This window comes from Nycticebus coucang, chromosome Y, assembly GCF_027406575.1.
Source record: "Nycticebus coucang isolate mNycCou1 chromosome Y, mNycCou1.pri, whole genome shotgun sequence".
NCBI lineage: Eukaryota > Metazoa > Chordata > Mammalia > Primates > Lorisidae > Nycticebus > Nycticebus coucang.
The window spans coordinates 4,702,672-4,727,282 of record NC_069805.1 but is presented as its reverse complement, the minus strand read 5'-3'; positions in this window follow the sequence as shown (position 1 = coordinate 4,727,282).

Genomic DNA, 24,611 nt, shown 5'->3' with positions numbered 1-24,611 from the left:
AGGATACAGAGAGTCAGTGAGAGACTTCTGGACCCCAAGAGGAGGACTAAAACAGTGGAAAACCGGCAAGTGGTCACGTGTGTTCAGTCCGTCTAAACCCACCCGCAACTGTAAGTTCAGTAGCAGCGAGACTGCAAACCAGAAAGACCTTACCTGTGAACTGTTTTGGTGTCTTTGGACTTGGCACTCAGCTGAACTGCCTTGGGGAGAGCCTGAGCGGGAGTACGGAGAACGTTGGCCTTTGTCTAGGGCCCCAGTCTGAGCCGCTCAGCCAGACGGAGCTAATAGTGTTTGGCTGTGGGTTACAGGCAGCCATTGTGAGTTATCCGCCCCGGCAAGCTCCGCCCTCAGGGTTGCAGAGCTGGAATTGCGTGGGAGCTGGTAAACAGCGACCAAGTAGCCTCAGGGCGGGGTCTGAGCCGCCTAGCCACCTAACCCTCGGGGGCAGAGGGAGACCAGTTTTGGCACACAGGGTAAGTGGATAGCCACTTCAGCAGTGATTCCAGCAACAAGCAATTTCCTGGGAAAGCTTCTGCTCAGCAAGTGAACAAGCTCAAAGTGCCTTTTAAGTGGGCTGAAGAGAGAATTAGGGTGCCTACCTGCTGGGGTTTGAGAAACTAGCAGCCTCCAGTCGTATCAGAACTGTGATTAACATCTCATACCCCAGAAGACCAGGTGTTGCCCAGACAATATTCAATAACATATACATACTGCTTTGTTTTTGATTGTGTTTATTTTTTTTATTTTATTTTTTTTTTTTTTGGTTTGGTTGCTTTTTTTGTTTATTTTGATCATGCTGATTGTTGTTTTGTCTTTTAAGTTCAACCTTTTCCATACATATCCTTTTTCTTTCTCAGTTTTTGTAGTTTAATTATAATTTCCCATTGCTGCCTATTTCAATAATTAGAACTTCATTTTTGTCAGTGTTTCTACCGCTATTATTTGGTTTTTCCAGGCAATTTTATCCCGTAAAGTTTTCTGTTTGCTTGTTTTGATTTGATTTATAGCATTTTTGTCCTTCCTCTCTACTTGGTGGAGGTGGGGTACTGTGTCTGATCAGGTTAGCAAAGAGCTGCTGACTTCAAGGGAACCACCCAACTGGGCACCCCCAGAAGGTGGTTTGTTTTTTAAGGTTGTATCAAAGTACCCTACTGTACACCTATATTGCTCTGTCTCCCTCTTTCTGTGCCTCTCTTCTTTTTGTCAACATTCCTTTTACTCACCCCCTCTCCTTTCTCTATTTTTCTTTTTTTTTTTCTTATAACTCAGTCCTCCTTTCTTTCATCCCTTTTTTGCTCTTCAACCTTCTCACCCTTCAGATCCTGTAACCCTTAATCCACAGGCACGAGAACTTAAAGAGCAAGAGGAAGTGAAAGGAAAATTAGGGCAAGGAAACAGATAAAAGAAATAACTCACGAGGAAGAACCAGCAGAAAACTCCAGGCAACATGAAGAACCAGTCTAGAACAACCCCGCCAAGGGACAATGAGGAAGCTACTGCAGAGGATTCCACCTATACAGAAATTTTAGGAATGACAGAAAGGGAATTTAGAATACACATGTTGAAAACAATGAAAGAAATGATGGAAACAATGAAGGAAACTGCTAATAAAGTGGAAAATAACCAAAAGGTAATCCAAAAACAGAATCAAATAAGAGATGAACGCTATGAAGAATATAAAAAGGACATAGCAGAGCTGAAGGAAATGAAACAGTCAATCAGGGAACTTAAAGATGCAATGGAAAGTATCAGCAACAGGTTAGACCATGCAGAAGAAAGAATTTCAGAGGTAGAAGATGTTTTTGAGCTAACTCAGATAGTAAAAGAGGCAGAAAAGAAGAGAGAGAAAGCAGAACATTCACTGTCAGAATTATGGGAGTTTATGAAGCGTTCCAACATACGAGTTATAGGAATTCCAAAAGGGGAAGAACAATGCCCCAGAGGAATGGAAACCATACTAGAGAATATTATAAAAGAAAATTTCCAAATATCACCAAAGATTCTAACACACTGCTTTCAGAGGGCTATCGGACCCCAGGTCGCCTCAACTCTAACCGAGCTTCTCCAAGACACATTGTGATGAACCTGTCCAAAGTCCAGACAAAAGAAAAGATTCTGCAAGCTGCCAGGAGTAAGCGCCAGTTGACCTACAGGGGCAAATCCATCAGAGTGACCGCAGACTTCTCTAATGAAACTTTCCAAGCAAGAAGACAATGGTCATCTACCTTTAATCTACTTAAACAGAACAATTTCCAGCCCAGAATTCTGTACCCTGTAAAGCTAAGCTTCAAAATTGACGGAGAAATCAAATCATTTACGGACATTCAAACATTGAGGAAATTCATCACATCAAGACCAGCTCTACAGGAAATACTTCAACCTGTTCTGCACAGTGACTGCCACAATGGATCAGCAGCAAAGTAAGAACTCAGAAATTAAAGGACAGAACCTAACCTCCACACTGATGCAAAAGATAAAACTAAGCAATGGACTATCACAAAATAAGACGAATAAAATACTACCACACTTATCAATTATCTCAATAAATGTTAATGGCTTGAATTCCCCACGGAAGAGACATAGATTGGTTGACTGGATTAAAAAACAGAAGCCATCCATTTGCTGTCTGCAAGAAACACACCTGGCTTCAAAAGACAAATTAAAGCTCTGAGTCAAGGGTTGGAATACAATTTTTCAGGCAAATGGAATTCAGAAGAAAAGAGGAGTTGCAAACTTATTTTCAGATACATGTGGATTTAAAGCAACTAAAGTCAAAAAAGACAAAGATGGTCACTTTATATTAGTCAAGGGAAAAATACAACAAGAAGACATTTCAATTCTAAATATCTATGCACCCAATTTCAATGCTCCCAGATTCTTGAAACAGACCTTACTCAGTCTGAGCAATGTGATATCTGATAATACCATAATAAGAGGGGACCTTAACACTCCTCTTACAGAGCTGGACAGATCCTCTGAACAGAAGTTAAACAAGGATATAAGAGATTTAAATGAGACCCTAGAAAAACTGTGCTTGATAGACGCATATAGAACACTCCATCCCAAAGATAATGAATATACATTCTTCTCATCACCCCATGGAACATCCTCCAAAATTGATCATATCCTGGGACACAAAACAAATATCAACAGAATCAAAAGAATTGAAATTTTACCTTGTATCTTCTCAGAACATAAGGCACTAAAGGTGGAACTCAACTCTAACAAAAATACTCGACCCCACCCAAAGACATGGAAATTAAACAATCTTCTGTTGAATAACATATGGGTGGAGGAAGAAATAAAACAGGAAATCATTACCTTCCTTGAGTATAACAACAATGAAGACAGAAGCTACCCAAACCTCTGGGATACTGCAAAAGCAGTTTTGAGAGGAAAATTCATCGCTTTAAATACCTACATTCGAAAAACAGAAAGAGAGCACATCAACAATCTCACAAGAGATCTTATGGAATTGGAAAAAGAAGAACAATCTAAGCCTAAACTCAGTAGAAGAAAAGAAATATCCAAAATCAAATCAGAGATCAATGAAATTGGAAACAAAAGAATCATTCAGAAAATTAATGAAACAAGGAGTTGGTTTTTTGAAAAAATAAATAAAATGGATAAACCATTGGCCAGACTAACGAGGAATAGAAAAGTAAAATCAATAGTAACCTCAATCAGAAATGATAAAGGGGAAATAACAACTGATCCCACAGAGATACAAGAAATCATCTTTGAATACTACCAGAAACTCTATGCCCAGAAATTTGACAATGTGAAAGAAATGCATCAATATTTGGAATCACACCCTCTCCCTAGACTCAGCCAGGAAGAAATAGAGCTCCTGAACAGACCAATTTCAAGCACTGAGATCAAAAAAACAATAAAAAATCTTCCAACCAAAAAATGCCCTGGTTCAAATGGCTTCACTCCAGAATTCTATCAAACCTTCAAAGAAGAGCTTATTCCTGTACTGCAGAAATTATTCCAAAAAATTGAGGAAGGAGGAATCTTCCTCAACACATTCTATGAAGCAAACATCACCCTGATACCAAAACCAGGAAAAGACCCAAACAAAAAGGAGAATTTCAGACCAGTCTCACTCATGAATATACATACAAAAATTCTCAACAAAATCCTAGCCAATAGATTACAGTTTATCATCAAAAAATCATTCATCATGATCAAGTAGGCTTCATCCCAGTCTTGCAAGGCTGGTTTAACATACGCAAGTCTATAAACGTTATCCACCATATTAACAGAGGCAAAAATAAAGATCACATGATCCTCTCAATAGATGCAGAAAAAGCATTTGATAAAATCCAGCATCCTTTTCTAATTAGAACACTGAAGAGTATAGGTATAGGTGGCACATTTCTAAAACTAATTGAACCTATCTAGGACAAACCCACAGCTAATATTTTACTGAATGGAGTAAAACTGAAAGCTTTTCCTCTTAGAACTGCAACCAGACAAGGTTGTCCTCTGTCACCTTTACCATTCAATGTAGTGCTGGAAGTTCTAGCCAATACAATTAGGCAAGACAAGGAAATAAAGGGAATCCAAATGGGAGCAGAGGAAGTCAAACTCTCCCTCTTTGCTGACGACATGATCTTATACTTAGAGAACCCCAAAGACTCAACCACAAGACTCCTAGAAGTCATCAAAAAATACAGTAATGTTTCAGGATATAAAATCAATGTCCACAAGTCAGTAGCCTTTGTGTACACCAATAACAGTCAAGATGAGAAGCTAATTAAGGACACAACTCCCTTCACCATAGTTTCAAAGAAAATGAAATACCTAGGATTATACCTAACGAAGGAGGTGAAGGACCTCTATAAAGAATCTGAAATCCTCAGAAAGGAAATAGCAGAGGATATTAACAAATGGAAGAACATACCATGCTCATGGATGGGAAGAATCAACATTGTTAAAATGTGTATACTTCCCAAAGCAATCTACCTATTCAATGCCATTCCTATCAAAATACCATCATTGTACTTTCAAGATTTGGAAAAAATGATTCTGCATTTTATATCGAACCAGAAAAAACCCCGTATAGCTAAGGAAGTTCTCTGTAACAAAAATAAAGCTGGGGGCATCAGCATACCAGATTTTAGTCTGTACTACAAAGCCATAGTGCTCAAGTCAGCATGCTACTGGCACAAAAACAGAGACATAGACACTTGGAAACAAATTATAAACCAAGAAATGAAACTAACATCTTACAACCACCTAATCTTTGATAAACCAAACAAGAACATACCTTGGGGGAAAGACTCCCTATTCAATAAATGGTATTGGGAGAATGGGATGTCTACATGCAAAAGACTGAAACTGGACCCACACCTTTCCCCACTCACAAAAACTGATTCTATATGGATAAAGGACTTAAATTTAAGGCATGAAACAATAAAAATCCTCCAAGAAGGGCGGCTCCTGTGGCTCAGCGGGTAGGGCGCCGGTCCCATATGCCGAAGGTGGCGGGTTCAAACCCAGCCCCGGCCAAAAAAAAAAAATCCTCCAAGAAAGCATAGGAAAAACACTGGAAGATATTGGCCTGGGGAAAGACTTCATGAAGAAGACTGCCATAGCAATTGCAACAACAACAAAAAGAAACAAATGGGACTTCATTAAACTGAAAAGCTTCTGTACAGGTAAGGAGACAATAACCAAAGCAAAGAGACAACCTACACAATGGGAAAGGATATTTGCATATTTTCAATCAGACAAAAGCTTGATAACTAGGATCTATAGAGAACTCAAATTTATCCACAGGAAAAAAGCCCACAATCCCATATATCAATGGCCAAGAGACATGAATAGAATTTTCTCTAAAGACGACACACGAATGGCTAACAAACACATGAAAAAATGTTCATCATCTCTATATATTAGAGAAATGCAAATCAAAACAACCCTGAGATATCATCTAACCCTAGTGAGAATGGCCCACATCACAAAATCTCAAAACTGCAGATGCTGGCATGGATGTGGAGAGAAGGGAACACTTTTACACTGCTGGTGGACTGCAAACTAGTACAACCTTTCTGGAAGGTAGTATGGAGAAACCTCAAAGCACTCAAGCTAGACCTCCCATTTGATCCTGCAATCCCATTACTGTGCATCTACCCAGAAGGAAAGAAATCCTTTTATCATAAGGACACTTGTACTGGACTGTTTATTGAAGCTCAATTTACAATCGCCAAAATGTGGAAACAGCCTAAATGCCCACCAACCCAGGAATGGATTAACAAGCTGTGGTATATGTATATCATCGAATACTATTCAGCCATTACAAAAAATGGAGACTTTACATACTTCGTATTAACCTGGATGGACGTGGAAGCATTATTCTTAGTAAAGCATCACAAGAATGGAGAAGCATGAATCCTATGTACTCAATTTTGATATGAGGACAATTAATGACAATTATGGTTATGGTGGGGGAAACAGAAAGAGGGAAGGAGGGTGGGGGTGGGGCCTTGGTATGTGTCACACTTTATGGGGGCAAGACATGATTGCAAGAGGGACTTTACCTAACAATTGCAATCAGTGTAACCTGGCTTATTGTACCCTCAATGAATCCCCAGCAATAAAAAAAAAAAAGAAAAAGTTTCACCAGCAGGGAAATATCATTGATAAAAGTATTTGAACTATGTATAATTTAATTACTGTGGCTTTGCAAACTTTTTTCAATGATGCAAAAAAAAAAAAAAAAAGGAGTGTGTCATGATTCCTCTCAAGTTTATGATGAATCTCGATCTGACATTAGTAAGCTTACAATTACTTCTGTAGTTAAAGATCCAGTTGAGATGTTTTTTCTTCCTCCACCTGAGTTGTTTCAAGTAGTGGCAAAGCACTGCTACTGGTTTAAAGCTGACAAAAAGAATCAACTAAATTTAAAAGTCTAAAAGAACATAAGAAAAGTGCTCAGACAAATGCACCAGAGACAACAATTTATAAGTGAAATATTTGGAGTGCTTATCACTTGATAATTGTGACTTTAAAAAACTTTAGAATCTGGTTTTGATAGAGAACATGATGTTGTTCCACCACCAAGAGGGAAACCAAATATAAAGAGACCTGTAAATAAAATTTCTGTGAAAAGTAACTCAGGAACAAAGTAAAACAGAGGATAGTGACACTGATAAAATTCTTACTAATGTATCAGAAGATAAAATATCAAAACTTAAAAAACTTTCAATTCGTTATTGTAAAGTTATTGCTAATTGTTTTTCAATCCTTTTGTCTTTTACTTCAATGCTTCATCCAACTATTTCAGTTTTGTAACAGCTTCCTCTTACTTTTCTAGATACCAGAGTAAGAACAGTTTCTAATAAAAAAAAGACCTTGGCCAGCGTCCAAATTCAAAATAATTTAATATTCTATACATTAGAATATATAGAAAAGTAGAAGTTGGCATTTTTCAAACTAATTTATTAATGGTTGGTCTTCAAGGCACAGCCATTTTTACTGGAATAAGGTGTAATTCAGAAAATATCCAGTAAATGGCATATTTTAATTATTTGTTTCCACATAAAACAGCATTTAAGACAATTAGTAGGAAGGAATCCTGAAAAACTTATTGTCACTTTAATTACTGGTCAAATTTCGAATTTATTTATGTTAAATATAGAATAACAAATTGCATTATTAGATCATATTAAAATTATAGATAATCATTTTCCTCAAGATAAAAGAATTCAATTTCTTAAAAATACTAATTAGACTTTACATAAGTAGTAAAGTTAGAACCAATTTCTAATACACAAATATTTTATACTAATACTAATAAATTTAAGATATCTGGTTGCATGGATTCTTATTCTCACAAACTATAACAGTCTCCTTATAACTATGTAAAAAATAGTAAAATTGTTTGCTATTGTTTTACTATTAACAGATTATCCTAATCAAAGTTTAAATATTAGCAGTGATTTTTTTATTTGACTTATACAGCATAAAATATTAAAACAGTAACTCTACCTAATAATACTGTAGAGTTCACTTTATTATTCTTATCTCTTCAGCAATTAATTAGAAATACAAATTTTCCAATTTATATTACTCCTGTTCAAGCTCATTTGAATTTACCTAGATCTATTTCTATGAAAAATCAGGCAGTTAATCAATTAATAAAATCAGTTTCAACAGCTCAGCATGAGAATACTATACATTACACTAATGCTCAGACTTTAAAAAAATTAAAAAATGATATTTCTTAGTGTACAGCACAAGTGATAGTATGCTTCTGCCCTACATACCAACCTTTAAAAACTCTTCATTTATCTAAAAGAGTTAACCCTAGAGTGTTACTGTCTAATCCATTTTGACAAATGAATGTCACTCAATTTCCAAAATTTAGAAAGTTTAAATATATTCATCATTCTATTAATACTTATTCTCATTTTTCACAGACTTCAGCTTTAACATCTGAAATAGCTAATACTAAAATTTCTCATTTATTAAAAGCTTTTTTAGGGTGGCGCCTGTGGCTCAGTGAGCAGGGCACCGGCGCCATATACCGAGGGTGGCGGGTTCAAATCCAGCCGCGGCCAAACTGCAATAAAAAAGTAGCCGGGCATTGTGGTGGGTGCCTGTAGTCCTAGCTACTTGGGAGGCTGAGGCAGGAGAATAGCCTAATCCCAGGAGTTGGAGGTTGCTGTGAGCTGTGTGATGCCATGGCACTCTACCGAGGGTAATAAAGTGAAACTCTGTCTCTACAAAAAAAAAGCTTTTTTAGTTATGAGTAAACCTTCTACTATTAAGATAAATAATAGATCTACTTTTTTAAAATTATATAATATTAAGCATATTACTAGTATACCTAACATATTAAACATATTAAACATATTACTAGTATACCTACTAGTATACAAAACAAGAAATAATTAAAAAACAAAATCATACACTAAAAGAAATCCTTCTTAAAGGAAAAAGGGGGGAATGCAGCATAATGTTATTCGTAAAACTAGAATATCTTCAGCTCTTTTTAATTTAAAATTTTTTAAAATATGGATGAAAGAATTGAAACTCCAGTGTACAAACACTCGTTCACTGTTACTTCCTCTCCTTTAAATCAACCAATGTATTATAAAAACACCTTAACAAATGCTTGGATATCAGCTGAAATTATACATGGTGAAGAAGAAATGCTTATATCTCAACAGATTCATCAAACTTTTAAATCCTTAAAAGACTTTGAAACTGAGAGATGGCCCAGAAAAGACCATACCCGCAAGCTCAGAAGAAACAACTCCTGACCTTTGTTCTTTGTATTTTGTTCTTGGTTATGATCTCATTCTTCACTACATAGGTGATTGCTCAATCATATAAATATTAGATATATTTCCCAAATCAGCCTCTATTGAGAAAAGTCAATTGGTTTAAACCTAGTGTTCTAATTTATGTTAATAAATCCAACTGACTTCCTAGGCCTTATGACAATCATGGTCTTTCAAAACCTAATAAGAAAGAAATAACATTTTAAATTACAGTACTGGTATCAGTGGACCACCCATTTGTTTTAGTAATCAGCCCTATTATTTAAATTTTCAGTATCATGTTTGAACAAGTATAGACTGTCATTCCAGTGAATCTCCACCAAAGATACACCTTTTAGCAGTCCTTTCTATTAAAGGAACAAAACTTAATAATACTCTGATTCCTTCTGAGTTACCTCTTTGTCAAATGCACAATCTCTCACAAGTAAGTGAATTAGTACATTGGACAAAATGTAAAGATAGAAGTGCATTCTTATTACTTCCTATGGAAGCATCATAGATTAAAGCCCCAAGGGTTTCACTCACTGCACTCTCAGAATTCTTTAAAATTCTTAATATAAAAAGAAAATCATATATTCATCTCGACTACCATATCAAGTTAAATTATGTGGAAAAATAAAAGATTTTCTCCTCCTTCTCCCGGTCTATCAATATGTCCTAAGCAAAACCATTTATGAAAAATCCGAGACAAATAAAACACTGTGTCATGAGATTCAAGGTTTGGATGCTATTAATTTGTTTCTGGCAAATTATTACATTGTTGTCTGTTCCTGCTGAGTGCCAGATTTATGTTCCTAACCCTTCTCTCTTAAGAAGTCTGAGTTGGTAGAACCAATGAAGCCTATTTATAATAATAATTCAGCTTGGCTCTCAAGTCCTCATAATACTAGAGAACCATTTAAGCCTGAGGAAAAAGGTACCACTATTTTTAATTATATAACTAGAGTAACTGGCTCTGTAATATGTTTTGAAAATCAGTCTCATTGTCTTAATACGACAATGCAACCTTGGGTCAGCTTACATAAAAATAAATCAAAGAAGCCGGATATGATAAATAAACTATTTATGTTGAGTACTTATTCTCTGAATAAGTTTAGACATAATCATACTTTTTCTAATTTTAAATTACTACCTTGTTCTATGCATTCCGTTAAGGAAGCTTCTAACTGAATGCGCTAGCCTAAGTATAAAAAAATAATGTCTTATATGCTTATCAATACTACTGGTGGTAAGATAATTAATTGGACACAACAATCTTATGTAAAGCTGTCATTTAAAGCTCCAATACCACTTGATATTCCAGTGAATAAAAATAAAACAGGTATAACAATTAATATTCCTATATACTGGAAGAATGGTAGGTTTTCATCACCATCTCCTAGTATAGCTGTTTGTCCTAAACAAGTCTATAAAAAATGACTGCAGCTTTACAGCCTTTAAAGATTTGGAACTGGTGAATAATATAAAAATAAGATTATATATAAAATGAGATTTAAAGTAAAAATAAAAACTAAATACATTCGAGTCTATTTACGACTACCTTTCCTGTGGTTGAAGTGCAATGTTGTTTGAAACAAAGCAACAAATAAATTGTTTGGTTTAGCTTGTTAAATGTATACTTGCATTAACATTCTGTGAGTTTTAATCTATCGAAGGAACAACTGTACCAGTTAAGAGCGCACACTGGAGTCTGGATTCGATCAACCTGACCCATACGTGGAAAGAATACCCAGAACTCTCAATTCTACAATTATTGGCTGAACTGTAGTTCAACTCTTGAGAAGAAGCAAGCTCTTTAAGGAACTGTTAACAGCAGCTATCTTGAGAATCATTGCGATAACTGCAACTGCTGCAGCAGCCAGTGTGAACATTACTCAGAAAATAAAAACTGAGGCCTTGGTTGCTGACTGGCATAAGAACTCTGAAGAATCATGGACTGACCAAAAACAGATTAACACTGAACGTTATATAAAATTTCTGATTTAGAACAGACAATTGTGTTATTAGGAAATTAATTGTATAGTTTAGAAAAATGAATGAAATTGAAATATAATTAAAATGTTTCCTCTCAATGTGTTACTCCTGTATTTTACAATAAAAATTTTACTTCCTTGGAGTAAAGTTAGAAAACATTTGTTAAATCATGAACATTTAACTGCTGATATTATTGAATTACAACATCAAGTTTACAATACCTTTGAACATCAATTGGAACAAATAATGGAGATGAAATATAAAAAGACATATCTGAAGGAATTGCTCAACTCAATCCATTAGATGAAATTCATACTTTCTTTACAACTTCTGTGGGCTCTCTGTTCGTGTTTTGCCTCAGACCGCTGTTGTTTTACATCATGTGTAAAAAGATTCAGCAAATTAAAAGAACCAGTGACCATAATGCCGCTGCCTTTTTTCCTATGACAGCAGTAGAAGACAATGCTAGCTAATTAGAAAGTGGGAAGTGAAGGTGTACACTTTTCTGCACCCCAGAAAGGTGGCTTTGTCTCTTATGTGCCTCTGATTTGCTCTCCCAATCCTATTCTCCTCATCCACCTTTGAAGATCATCCCTTCACATCCCATTGGTGGTCAGCTGGCCCTTCACCCATGACTCATCCTCTAGCAGCCAAAATGAATGACTAGCAATAAGGATACAACTTTGGCGCAGAAGCCAGGGATGCTGTGGATGATGGCCCTCTTGAGCTCAAGATGTGCCTTTAATTTTTGCCCCACCTTGTGCTTGAGATGAGCGTAGGCCCTGTTGGCTTGGGCATTCACTCCACTCACCTACAAATGGAGCACCTCCAGGTCCTTCATTGCAGGTCTGGGCATTATTGCCCATTTATTTTCCTGTAGCTTCCTCTTTTCCTCCTGCTCTTCATTATGGTCTTCATTGTTCTCTTGGTAGTTTTGGGCCACCTGTGGCACGCCTTCCACCACCTCCACTACCGCCACCTCCTTAACTATATCCTCTTTCTCCAGAACCAACTCTGTCCCCAGAGCCACTGTGTTCTCTAAATCCTTCCCAGCCAAGCTGTCTTTCACAGCTGCCACCCTCAATATGGTGGCATTTCAGTTGTACTACCAACCTTGGCCTCTATCTCAAACTTCACAGGCTTGCTACCACTATTCTCCAGGGACTTTCCCCGATCTAATTCATCCAGAGTTTTCTGGGAAGTCTCACTGCACAAAGCACTCTAGCTGCTTGCCAGGTAGGCTGTGTCCAGCATGGTCGGCTGTTATAGGAGTGCAAATAAAATTGAAGCTTTGGGAATGCAGTCTCCTGCCAGAAGAAACACCATCCAGGGCAGCACAAGGACACCAACCCAAGCTCCTGGCCTTTTGACTCCTTGGTCCTATCACAGAGGGTCACCAGGGGCATGCACAAACAGGCCTTTGTGACATATGGGCCACACCCATGAGAGGCCATAACTCAGTAGTTCACCCTGGACCCTCAAGGACAGGCTTAAGTAGGGAGCTCCTTGGGGAAGTCCTTCTCGTTTAAACCAGGTGTTGATTGGTGTACTGCTTGCTATTTACTCTTGGAGAATATTAAAACTACACATCTACTTCTGGGATGTCTTGTTGAGTGCCAATATATGGTGTAACATGGGCCAAAAGGGAACACAGAAAGCGTTTAATGACATAAAGAAAAGCAGCACTGTCTAATCCACAGCAGGAGTACATGAGCCTGAGGTCTGTCTGATGACAGAGTGGAGAGGAATCTCCTGATGCCTTTGATAGATTAGGATATCTATACTCCATTGACTACAAGTAGCACCAAGGCAAGTTCTGGACCAGGGCCAGGAATAGGCAGGGCTTAAGTCACAGTCATCTGCTGGATGGTGCATGGCATGCCACCTATCAGAATCCCTAATTGCTGGTTGTGTACCTCTCCATGCAGCCAGGTCCCTAAGAGAGAAGCATGGGAGGGACAAGTGGTTTTCTAGTGAGTATAGCATGTGGCTGTTGTAAGCCAATGGTTTCAACTGCCCTGGGTCAGCTTTGCAGAAAAACCTTATAAATAACAGAAACACATACTACAGCTTCTATTAGGTATGCACTGTTGAAAATAGATATATGCCGGAGGCAGAGCATCATGGTGGACAGGACGGACATGCCACCTCTGCCAAGCCATCAGGTGAAAGAAAAGGGGGTCTGGACCCTCCCCGTGTGTGAATTAATGGTGTGAATGGACAGTTGGTGATGCTCAGCAAATTGGCGGATTACTATATATGAGGGGTAATTTTAAACCACAGACTGTTGTAGAGATTCTTCCCTGCTTGGCAGTGCTGGCCAGCAGGCCCCTCCCTTACGGAGGACAGCAGCTTGCAAATGCTGACAGAACCCAATTGATGAATATTTATTCCTGAAGTGAGGGAGGCATCTGAAAGGAGAGCCATCAAAACCATGGGGAGCTGGGCAACCTGATGGAAAATTGAAGGGAAGTGATCCATCTGGGAAACAGACATTTTGAACTACCCAAAAGGGCAGGCACCTTCCCTCAGTCCAGGAGTGATTGAATAGCATTCCTGGTGGAGAATGTTGGAGGGGGCTGGCATTTCAGGCTGCATGGTGAACTGGCAGGTCCCAATCCAGAAGGGAAACTCTGAACCATAAAACTCAGACTAAGGTCCCCGACCGCTCCAGCTGCAGGAACCGGCTAAAGCTGAGGAACCCGCCAGCAACCATGTGAACCCAGAAACACCCTCCACAATAGCCGATTGGAGTTGCCAGTTTGCAGGAGAACCTGGGAGCAGAGTGGAAATATTTGAGAAGTGTGGACTCCTGCACTGAGTGGGAAGGTCGGTCATGAGTGCTCTCTGGAACAGAACAGCTGAGGTTACACAATACTTTGGTGACAAACTTTTACAGAAACTCCAAAATGGTGATGGGTCATGGAAGGTGGTTACCATGGTAATAGTATAAACTGTGAATCAGGTATAAGCCTGGAAAGCACTCACAGCCACACCAGGTGTTCAGAAAGTATATTGCAGTGTGCATATATTCGTATAAAAGTTGATCCCTACATCATACATATAGATATACATTTCGACATACAAGAATAATATTTTTGTGGTTGGTGCCTTTTCTTTTTTTTTTTTCTTTTCTCTTTCTGTCTCTTTTTTTTCTTTTTTTTTTTAACCTGGTGAAAGGTCTCCTTTAATGAGCAAATAAAAATGATTTATAATTAGTGCATGTACTTGCTTTTTTAATGAGAGCACACTAAAAAGCAATCGATTCCCTTAACAGATAAATAAATAATTCCTCCTTTAACACATAATTTTTTTAATTAAATCATAGCTGTGTACATCAATATGATCATGGGGCACCATACACTTCTTTCATGGAATATTTGACACATTTTCATCTCATTAGTTGATATAGCCCTCCTGGTATTTTCCTAGTTACTTTGCGAAGACATTTACATTCCACATTTGCCAAGGTTCACATGTACCCTTGTAAGATGCACCACAGGTGTGATCCTTTCAATCCCCACCCTCTACCCACCTCCCCCCTCCCTCCCCACATGTTCCCCCTTCCCCCAGTTCTTAGGTTGTAACTTGGTTATAGCTTTCATGTGAAGGTCCTAAGTTAGTTTCATAGTAGGGGCGAATGCATTGGATATTATTTCTTCCATTCTAGAGACACTTTACTGAGAAGAATATGTTCCAGCTCCATCCATGTAAACATGAAGGAGGTAAAGTCTCCATCTTTCTTCAAGGCTGCATAGTATTCCATGGTGTACATATACCACAATTTGTTAATCCATTCGTGGATCGATGGGCACTTGGGTTTCTTCCATGACTTAGCAATTATGAATAGGGCTGCAATAAAGATTCTGGTACAAATATCTTTGTTATGATATGGTTTTTGGTCTTAAGGGTATATGCCCAGGAGAGGGATTACAGGATTGAATGGCAGATCTATTTTTAGATCTCTAAGTGTTCTCCATATATCTTTCCAAAAGGAATGTATTAGTTTGCATTCCCACCAGCAGTGCAAAAGTGTTCCCTTTTCTCCACATCCACGCCAACATCTCTGGTCTTGGGATTTTGTGATATAGGCTAGTCTCACTGGAGTTAGATGATATCTCAAAGTAGTTTCGATTTGCATTTCTCTGATGATTAAAGATGATGAGCACTTTTTCATATGTCTGAAGGCCGCTCACCTGTCTTCTTCGGAGAAGTTTCTTTTCAATTCTCTTGCCAAGCCTGTGATGGTATGCCTTGTTCTTTTCTTGCTAGTGCGTTTGAGTTCTCTGTGGATTCTGGTTATTAAACCTTTGTCAGAGACATAATCAGCAAATATCTTCTCCCATTCTGTGAGCTGTTTGCTTGCTTTACTTACTGTGTTCTTGGCTGTGCAGAAGCTTTTTAGTTTGATCAAGTCCCAAAAGTGTATTTTTGAAGCTGCTGCAATCGCCCGGGGGGTCCTTCTCATAAAAAACTCAAATAACCCAATTTCTTCAAGGGTTTTCCCTGCACTCTCTTCTAGTATTTTTATAGTTTCATGTCTTAAGTTTAGGTCTTTAATCCAGTAAGAGTCTATCTTGGTTAGTGGTGAAAGGTGTGGATCCAGTTTCAGTCCTCTACAGGTTGCCAGCCAGTTCACCCAGCACCATTTGTTAAATAGGGAATCTTTTCCCCACTGGATGTTTTTAACTGGCTTGTCAAAGATTAAAAAACGGTAAGTAGCTGGGTTCATCTTTTGGTTCTCTATTCTGTTCCAAACATCTACTTCTCTGTTTTTGTGCCAATACCATGCTGTTTTGATCACTATCAATTTGTAATATAGTCTGAGGTCTGGTAGTGTGATTCCTCCTGCTTTGTTTTTATTTTTGAGTAATGTCTTGACTATTTGAGGTTTTTTCTGATTCCATATAAAATGAAGTATTTTTTTTTCAAGATCTTTAAAGTATGAAAGGGGAACTTTAATAGGGATTGCAATGAAGGTATATATTGCTTTGGGTAGTATGGACATTTTAACAATGTTGATTCTTCCAAGCCATGAGCATGGTATGTTTTTCCATTTATTAACATTCTCAGCTATCTCTTTTCTTAGAGTTTCATAGTTCTCTTTATATAAATCTTTCACATCCTTTGTTAGATAAACTCCCAAATATTCCATCTTCTTTGGCATTATTGTGAATGGGATAGAATCCTTAATTGTTTTTCTACTTGACTACTGTTGGTATATATAAAGGCTACTGATTTATGAATGTTGATTTTGTAACCTGAGACATTGCTGTATTCCTTGATCACTTCTAGGAGTTTTGTAGTAGAGTCCCTAGTGTTTTCCAGATACACAATCATATCCTCTGCAAAGAGCAAAAGTTTGATCTCTTCTGACCCTATGTGGATGCCCTTGATCGCCTTTTCTTCCCTAATTGCGGTGGCTAAAACTTCCATTACAATGTTAAAAAGCAATGGAGACAATGGGCAGCCTTGTCTGGTTCCTGATCTAAGTGGAAAAGACTCCAATTTAACTCCGTTCAATATGATATTGGCTGTTGGTTTGCTGTATATGGCCTCTATCAGTTTAAGAAATGTCCCTTCAATACCAATTTTCTTAAGTGTTCTGATCATGAAGGGATGTTGGATGTTATCAAAAGCTTTTTCTGCATCAATTGAGAGGATCATATGATCTTTGTTTTTTACTTTGTTTATGTGCTGAATTACATTTATAGATTTACATATATTGAACCAGCCTTGAGACCCTGGGATAAAGCCAACTTGATCATGATGTATGATTTGTTTGATATGTTGCTGGATTCTGTTTGTTAGGATCTTGTTGAATATTTTTGCGTCTATATTCATTAGTGATTCATTGGTCTATAATTTTCTTTTTTTGTTGGGTCTTTTCCTGGTTTGGGGATCAGGGTGATGTTTGCTTCATAGAACGTGTTGGGGAGTCTTCCTTCTTTTTCTACATTTTGGAACCGTTTGAGTAATATAGGTACTAATTCCTCTTTAAAAGTTTGGTAGAATTCTGATGTGAAACCATCTGGTGCCAGACTTTTCTTTTTGGGGAGGTTTTGTATGATTGATGTTATTTCCAAACTTGAAATGGGCCTGTTCAACATTTCCACCTGATTCTGGTTAAGTCTTGGAAGGTGATGAGCTTCCAAATATCTGTCCATTTCCTTCAGATTTTCATATTTCTGAGAGTAAAGTTTCTTGTAATATTCATTAAGGATTTTTTTGATTTCTGAGGAGTCTGTTGTTATTTCGTCTTTCTCATTTCTGATTGATGAGAGATTTTACTCTTTTTTTCCTGATTATGTTGGCCAACAGTATATCTATTTTGTTGAGCTTTTCAAAAAACAAGCTTTTTGATTTATTGATCTGTTGTATTGTTCTTTTGTTTTCAATTTCATTTAGTTCTTCTCTGATTTTGGTTATTTCTTTTCTTCTACTGGGTTTGGGGTTGGAGTGTTCTTCCTTTTCCAGTTGCTTGAGATGTCCTATTAATTTGCTAACTTACTCTCTTTCCATTCTCCTGAGGAAGGCTTGCAGCGCTATAAATTTCCCTCTTAGAGCTGCCTTTGTGGTGTCCCAGAGGTTCTGATAGTTCGTGTCTTCATTGTCGTTTTGTTCCGAAAATTTGGCAATTTCCTCCTTGATCTCATCTCTGACCCAGCTATCATTCAGCATGAGGTTATTTAACTTCCATGTTTTTGTATGAGTATGTAGATTCCTGTTGTTATTCAGCTCAAGTTTTATTCCATGATGGTCCAAGAAGATCCATGGAATAACTTTTATTCCTTTAAATTTACTGAGGTTAGACTTGTGACCTAAGATGTGATCGATTTTGGAGTAAGTTCCGTGAGCTGATGAGAAGTATGTGTATTCAGTTTTGTTATGATGAAATGTTCTGTAAATGTCTGCTAGATCTAAATGCTCGATGGTTAGATTTAAATCTAAAATTTCTTTACTCAGCTTTTCGTTGGAGGATCGATCCCTCACTGCCAAAGGAGTGTTAAAATCTCCGACTATTATAGAGCTGGAGGAAATCAAGTTGCTCATGTCTGTTAGAGTTTCTCTTATGAATTGAGGTGCATTCTGATTGGGTGCATAGATATTAATCATTGAAATCTCATCATATTGAGTATTACCCTTAACATATATGAAGTGACCATTCTTGTCCTTCCTTACTTTTGTTGGTTTAAAGCCTATTGTGTCTGCAAATAATATTGCAACACCTGCTTTTTTCTGGTTACCATTTGCCTGAAATATGAATGACCATCCTTTCACCCTGAATCTGTATTTGTCTTTTAAGTTAAATTGTGACTCTTGTAAGAAACAGATATCTGGTCTGAGTTTTTGTATCCCATCAGCTATGTCTCTTTAGAGGACAGTTTAAGCCATTCACATTAATGGAGATTATTGATAAGTTTGGTGACGGTTTGGGTATCGAGTTTTTCAAAAGTACAGTGGACAATTTTAATATTTTCACCATTGTAGAAGTTGGAGTTTGATCAGGAGTTTCTGAGTGAGTTTATGTTTGTAGTTGAGGATTGGGTTGGTCATTATGGAGGATAGGGCTGAGAATATCCTGAAAAGCTGGTTTGGTTGTGGAAAATTTCTTCAACATTTGAATGTTGTTAAAGTATTTAATTTCTCCATCATAGATGAAACTCAGTTCAGCTGGGTACAAGATCCGGGGTTGAAAGTTATTTTGCTTTAGGAGATTAAAAGTCGATGACCCACCTCTTCTGGTTGAAAAGTTTCAGCAGAGAGATCTGCAGCCATTCTAATGTTCTTACCTTTGTAGGTAATAGCTTTCTTTCGCCTAATAATCTTGAGAATTTTCTCCTTCATGTTGACTTTAGTGAAGCTAATTATGATATGTCTGGGGGATGACTTATTGCAGTTGAATCGTTCTGGAGTTCTGAAACTATCTGCTATCTGAATTTCAGAATCTCTAGGCATGTCTGGAAAATTCTCTTTCATAATTTCATGCAGGAGGACCTCTGTGCCCTTCGAGGCCACTTCATCATTTTATGGAACTCCTATTATTTGTATATTTGCCTTCTTACAATTATCCCAGTGTTCTCTAAGAGAAAGATCCATATTTGCTCTCCATTTCTCTTCCTCTTTGAGAGATTGGGAGCATTCGAAGACTTTATCTTCAATATCAGAAATCCTTTCTTCTGCTTGGTCCATTCTGTTCCTGAAGGATTCTACTGTATTTTTCATATTTTAAGGGCTGCAAATTCTTGCTTCAGTGTGTCTAAGTCTTTGATGGTTTTGTCTGGTGCCCAGTCATCAGACAACTTTTGAATTCCTCCTCGGATTCCTAATTGCATTTTATCAATCTTGTATGCAATCCAAATTCTGAATTCGATTTCTGGCAGGTCTGCCAGTTGTTTATGAATGGGATCTTCAATTACATCTGCCATTTCTTACCTTGTGGGGGTTGATCTATTCTGTTTATTCATGTTACCGGAGTTTTTCCACTGATTCCGCCCCATGGTTGTTTTATTCCCTTTGATTTTTCCCCTAGGGTTTTGTTGAAGGCCTGTTCAGTGATGTAGCCTGAGGAACTGGGGTCCTGTCTGGTGTGGTGGGGCTGAGTGGTTCTGACTTATTTTCAGCTGGCTTCTGTTTGACCTCAGTGAAGCACTTACTCTGGGTTGAAATCTCAGTTCTCTGAGTTGGTCCTACCCTGGATGTTTCCAGGGTCTGTGAGTCACCTCAGGCAAATCCTATATCAGGGGTGGCCTCCTCTGGTTGCCCAGGGAGGCAGGGAGTATGGCTTCAGCCGCCTCAGGGAACTGCTACTCTGATGTGGGTCTCCCCCAGCCTCACTCCTGTGTCCCAGAGTCAGGACCGACCAGCCACAGTTCGGGCACTGTCCACGCCCCTACAAATCCCTCAAGAATCTGGACTCCCGGGAGACAGGCCTCCAGATCCCAGAATGTGGGTGGGGTGGGGTGCTGGGAGCTCAGAGCCACCAGCAGCAAGCTCACTCCTTTCCTCCCAATCTTTGGCTCCACCACACTGCCGCAGCCCAAGCCTCCAGGCTTCAGAGTGGGGGTGGGTGGGGGGAGCGGCTGGAGCCCAGAACCGCCGGGCAGCGAACAGACTCAGCTCCACCCAGTTCCCTGCCCAGCCACACGGCAGGTGATCTGGTCTCCGGAGCACAGAGTGAGGGTGGAGAGAGTGCCAGGAGCCCAGAGCCAGCTGGGGCTCTGTGCTGCAGGGAGCCCAGTCGGCAGCGAGCAAATTCAGTTCCTCCCAGACTCTTGCCCGGTTGTACCGCTGCAGCTCACGCCTTCAGGCTTCAGAGTGGGGGCGGGGTGGAGGGAGCGGCTGGAGCCCAGAACCGCGCAGGCGCTCAGGTCTCTGGACCACAGAGCGAGGGCAGGGCGAGTGCCAGGAGCCCAGAGCCAGCAAGATCTCAGAGTTGCAGGAAGCCCAGTCGGCAGTGAGCAAATTCAGCTTCTCCCACTCTCTCGCCCAGCTGTACCACTGCAGCTCAAGCCTTCAGGCTTCAGAGTGGGGGCAAGGTGGAGTGAGTGGCTGGAGCCCAGAACCGCACAGGTGCTCAGGTCTCCGGGTCACAGAGCGAGGGCAGGGCGAGTGATGGGAGCCCAGAGCCAGCAAGTGCTCAGAGCTGCAAGGAGCCCAGTCTGCAGTGAGCAAATTCAGTTTCTTAGTCTTTTGCCCAGTTGTACTGCCACAGCTCAAGCCTTCAGGCTTCAGAGTGGGGGCGGGGTGGGAGGGAGTGGCTGGAGCCCAGAACAACTGGGCAGCGAACAGACTCGGCTACCCCCAGTTCCCTGTCCAGCCACATGGCAGGCGTTCAGGTCTCCGGACCACAGAGTGGGGGTGGAGGAGTGCCAGGAGCTCAGAGCAGCTGGGAGCTCAGAGCAGCTGGTAGCAAGTTCGACTCAGTTATATGCCCGGTTGTATTGTTGCCCAAGGAGGAACGCTGCACCTCACCTCGGGAAGCACCACCCTGGTGACCGTCTCCCTCTGCTGACTGTCCTGACCTCTCTCCTGTGCCCCAGAATCAGCGCTGACCAGCCACAGCTCGGGGACTGTCCTCTCCCCTTTAGGAGTCACCCAAGAATCTGAACTCCTGGGGGACAGGCTTTCAGACCTCAGAGAGAGTGGAGGGAAGTGCTGGGTGCTCAGAGTTGCCGGCAAAGGATATTTACAGATTTATACAGTTTTATGCCTGGCAGGAGAATGCCTAGACATCCTAGAAAGGGAGGTAGGTCCAGTTTGTAGTAGGTCTCTCCCGTGAAGTGTAGTGGGATGGCCTTTGATTTCTGCCCTTTTGTTTGTGGAGCCCTTAAGCCGATCAGGCAGGGGAGGGGGGATTCCCGTCCGCTTGGTGTTGGGTTTTGTACCTTTTGTTTGCTTCCTTGTGGTCACAGCTCTCCTCAGTGGGGTTGATTGCACTCTTCAACTTTCTCGCTTGGTGTTGCTCGAATCCATCAGGTTACTCACTAAATTTTTGTCCCCTAACTCTCCTTCAGGATGGGAGCCTCTGTGGAAAGCTGGCTTCAGTCTGCCATCTTCCCATCATCCCTCTTTTTTTTGTTGTTCTGTTTTTTCCTCAGCATTTTCTTGGAGGAGCTATTGTTAACTTTTTATTATTACTTTTTATATAGATATATTTTTTATTTCTATTTTTTCTGTTTTTAATTTATCCTTTCTTGTCTTTTAACCTTTCTACGAACACCACTTTTCTTTTTCTTTTTTTTCCAATTATTTTATGATTATCACTATTTTTATTGCAGATGTTTTTATTTTGCTGTTGTCATGGGTGTTTTCGATATGTCTATGTGTCTCCATCTATTTCTTTATCTATGGGCTTGTGTGTCTGGTAGCCTTTGTATCTGTTTATTTGCTCATTTGCTCTCAATGAGCTTGGTGTTACAACCTGCAATTCTGAGCTCACAGCAATCCCCTCCACTCTCACTCTGAGGTCTGGAGGCCTGCCCCCCAGAAGTCCAGATTCTTGGGTGATTTCTTGAGAGATGTAGACAGGACCTGGACTTCAGCTGGACACTGCTGATTCTGCAGCACAGGAGTGAGGAGACAATGGTTGGCTAAAAGGGAATCACACTGGAGTGGCGGTGCCCTGAGGTGCAGAGCAGCAGCCATCTTTAGCAATAACAAGGCCCATTCCCAGATATCCTTTAGCCACTCCTCCTGTCTCCCTGGGCAACTAGATGAGGCTGGGCATCTTCTCAGATGGCAACAGAACATGGAACAGACTTGGGGCTGAAACACAGGCCCTGTGAGTAAAGGGTTTCCTTGAGGCAATACTGGCCTGGGTGGAATGCAGGGACTAGAAAATGCACGCGCAGAGCCAGGAAACTCTGAGGGTGGGGCTGATCCAGAAGACCACTTTACTGAGCCTAAGACACACCGGGCCCTCAGAAGATCATCAGCTTATAGACAAGGGAGGCCAAGAGCCTACAGCTAACAGCTAATTGTGCTACAAATACAAACCTGCAGGAGTAAAGACAGGGCCTGAGGCATAGGTTCTGGGAACTCAAATCAGCCTCCTCTGCAGAGGAATTTAGCAGGGTCAGAAACTAACTCCCACAGGGTTGTTCTATTTAGCCAGTAACATAAACTAAGGGTGGGGTTGGAAATGAATGAACACACCCAGCCTCCATCAAGTGCCTGATGTGCACAGCACTCAACAACCCCCGCTGGATAGAGGCAAAGAGCAGAGGCCTGGACGAGCAGATACTGACTTCCATGTGATTTAGGCAGGTGCAAACCTCTGGAGTATCTGCCCACTGCAGACAACTGACTGGGTCACAGCCCTATGGGGCTAGCAGCGACTGGGTGTGAAAGAGCTGCAAGGTGCGGAAGAATGCATCAACCTTCCCGAACTGATCTATTTGTTGGGTGGCTCCTCCTGACTCCACGCAGCACTGGAGCAAGCCATATCAGTCAACCATACGCCTGTGATCCAGTTCCCAGAGACCTCTTAAACTTTCCCAAATGAGACAGGTGCTGACTGAGACAATTGATTTGAACCTTTTGAACTGAGCCAGTTGTCTGAGGACTATTCAGGTGGTGCCTTAGGTGTGTGATTGTAGGAAGGATTGATTTTCCTTTTCCAATTGTTGCCTGTGGTGGGCAGGGTGACTTAATTGCTGGTATTTCTCCACAGCTCAGCCTTCAACCCAGAGTAACAGTTTCACTAGGGTCAAACAGAAACCAGCTGAAAACAAGACAAAACCACTTAGCCACACCACACCAAACAGGGCCCCAGTTTCTCAGGCCACAGCACTGTACGGGTCCTCGACAAAGCTCAAGGGGAAAAATCAAAGGGAGTACCATAATCAAGGGGTGAAATCAGCAGAAAAACTCTGGTAACGTGAATAACCAGAATAGATCAACACCCCTCCCCCACCAAAGGAAAGATATAGCAGATGTAAATGAAGATCCCATTCAAAAAGTAACTGGCTGAGATGTCAGAAATCAAATTCAGAATTTGGATTGCAAACAAGATTAATAAAATGGAATTAGGAATTTGAGGAGTAATTCAAAAGTTGTCTCAAGAATTTAACCAATTTAAAGACAAAACCACCAAAGATTTTGACACACTGAAGCAAGAATTTGCATCCCTCAAAGATCTGAAAAATACAGTGGAATCTCTCAGTAACAGAGTGGATCAAGCAGAAGAAAGGATTTCTGACATTTAAGACAAAGCCTTTGAACACTCCTAAACTCTTAAAGAGGAAGAGAAATGGAGCAAAAATGGATCATTCTCTCAGAGAGCTCTGGGATAGATCGAAGAAGGCTAATATCTGACTCATTGGAATCCCTGAAACCGATGAACTGGCCTCACTAGACACAGAGGCCCTTCTCCATGAAATGATGAAAGAGAATTTTCCAGACATGCCTAGAGATTCTGAAATTTAGATAGCAGACAGCTTCAGAACCCCACAGGATTCAACCCCAATAAGACATCCCCCAGGCATATCATAATTCACTTCACTAAATTTAATATGAAGGAGAAGATTCTCAAAGCAGCCAGATGTAAGAAAGCCATTACCTACACAGGGAAGAATGTTAGAATGACTGAAGATCTCTCTGCTGAAACTTTTCAAGCCAGAAGAGGGTGGTCATAGCCTTTTAATCTCCTAAAGCAAACTAACTTTCAACCACAGACCCTGTATCCAGCTAAAATGAGTTTCATTTATGATAGAGGAATTAAATGCTTTAATGACATTCATATGTTGAAGAAATTTGCCATAACCAAACCAGCTCTTCAGGATATCCTCAGACCCTATCCTCCATAATGACCAACCAAATCCTCTACCACAAAAGTAA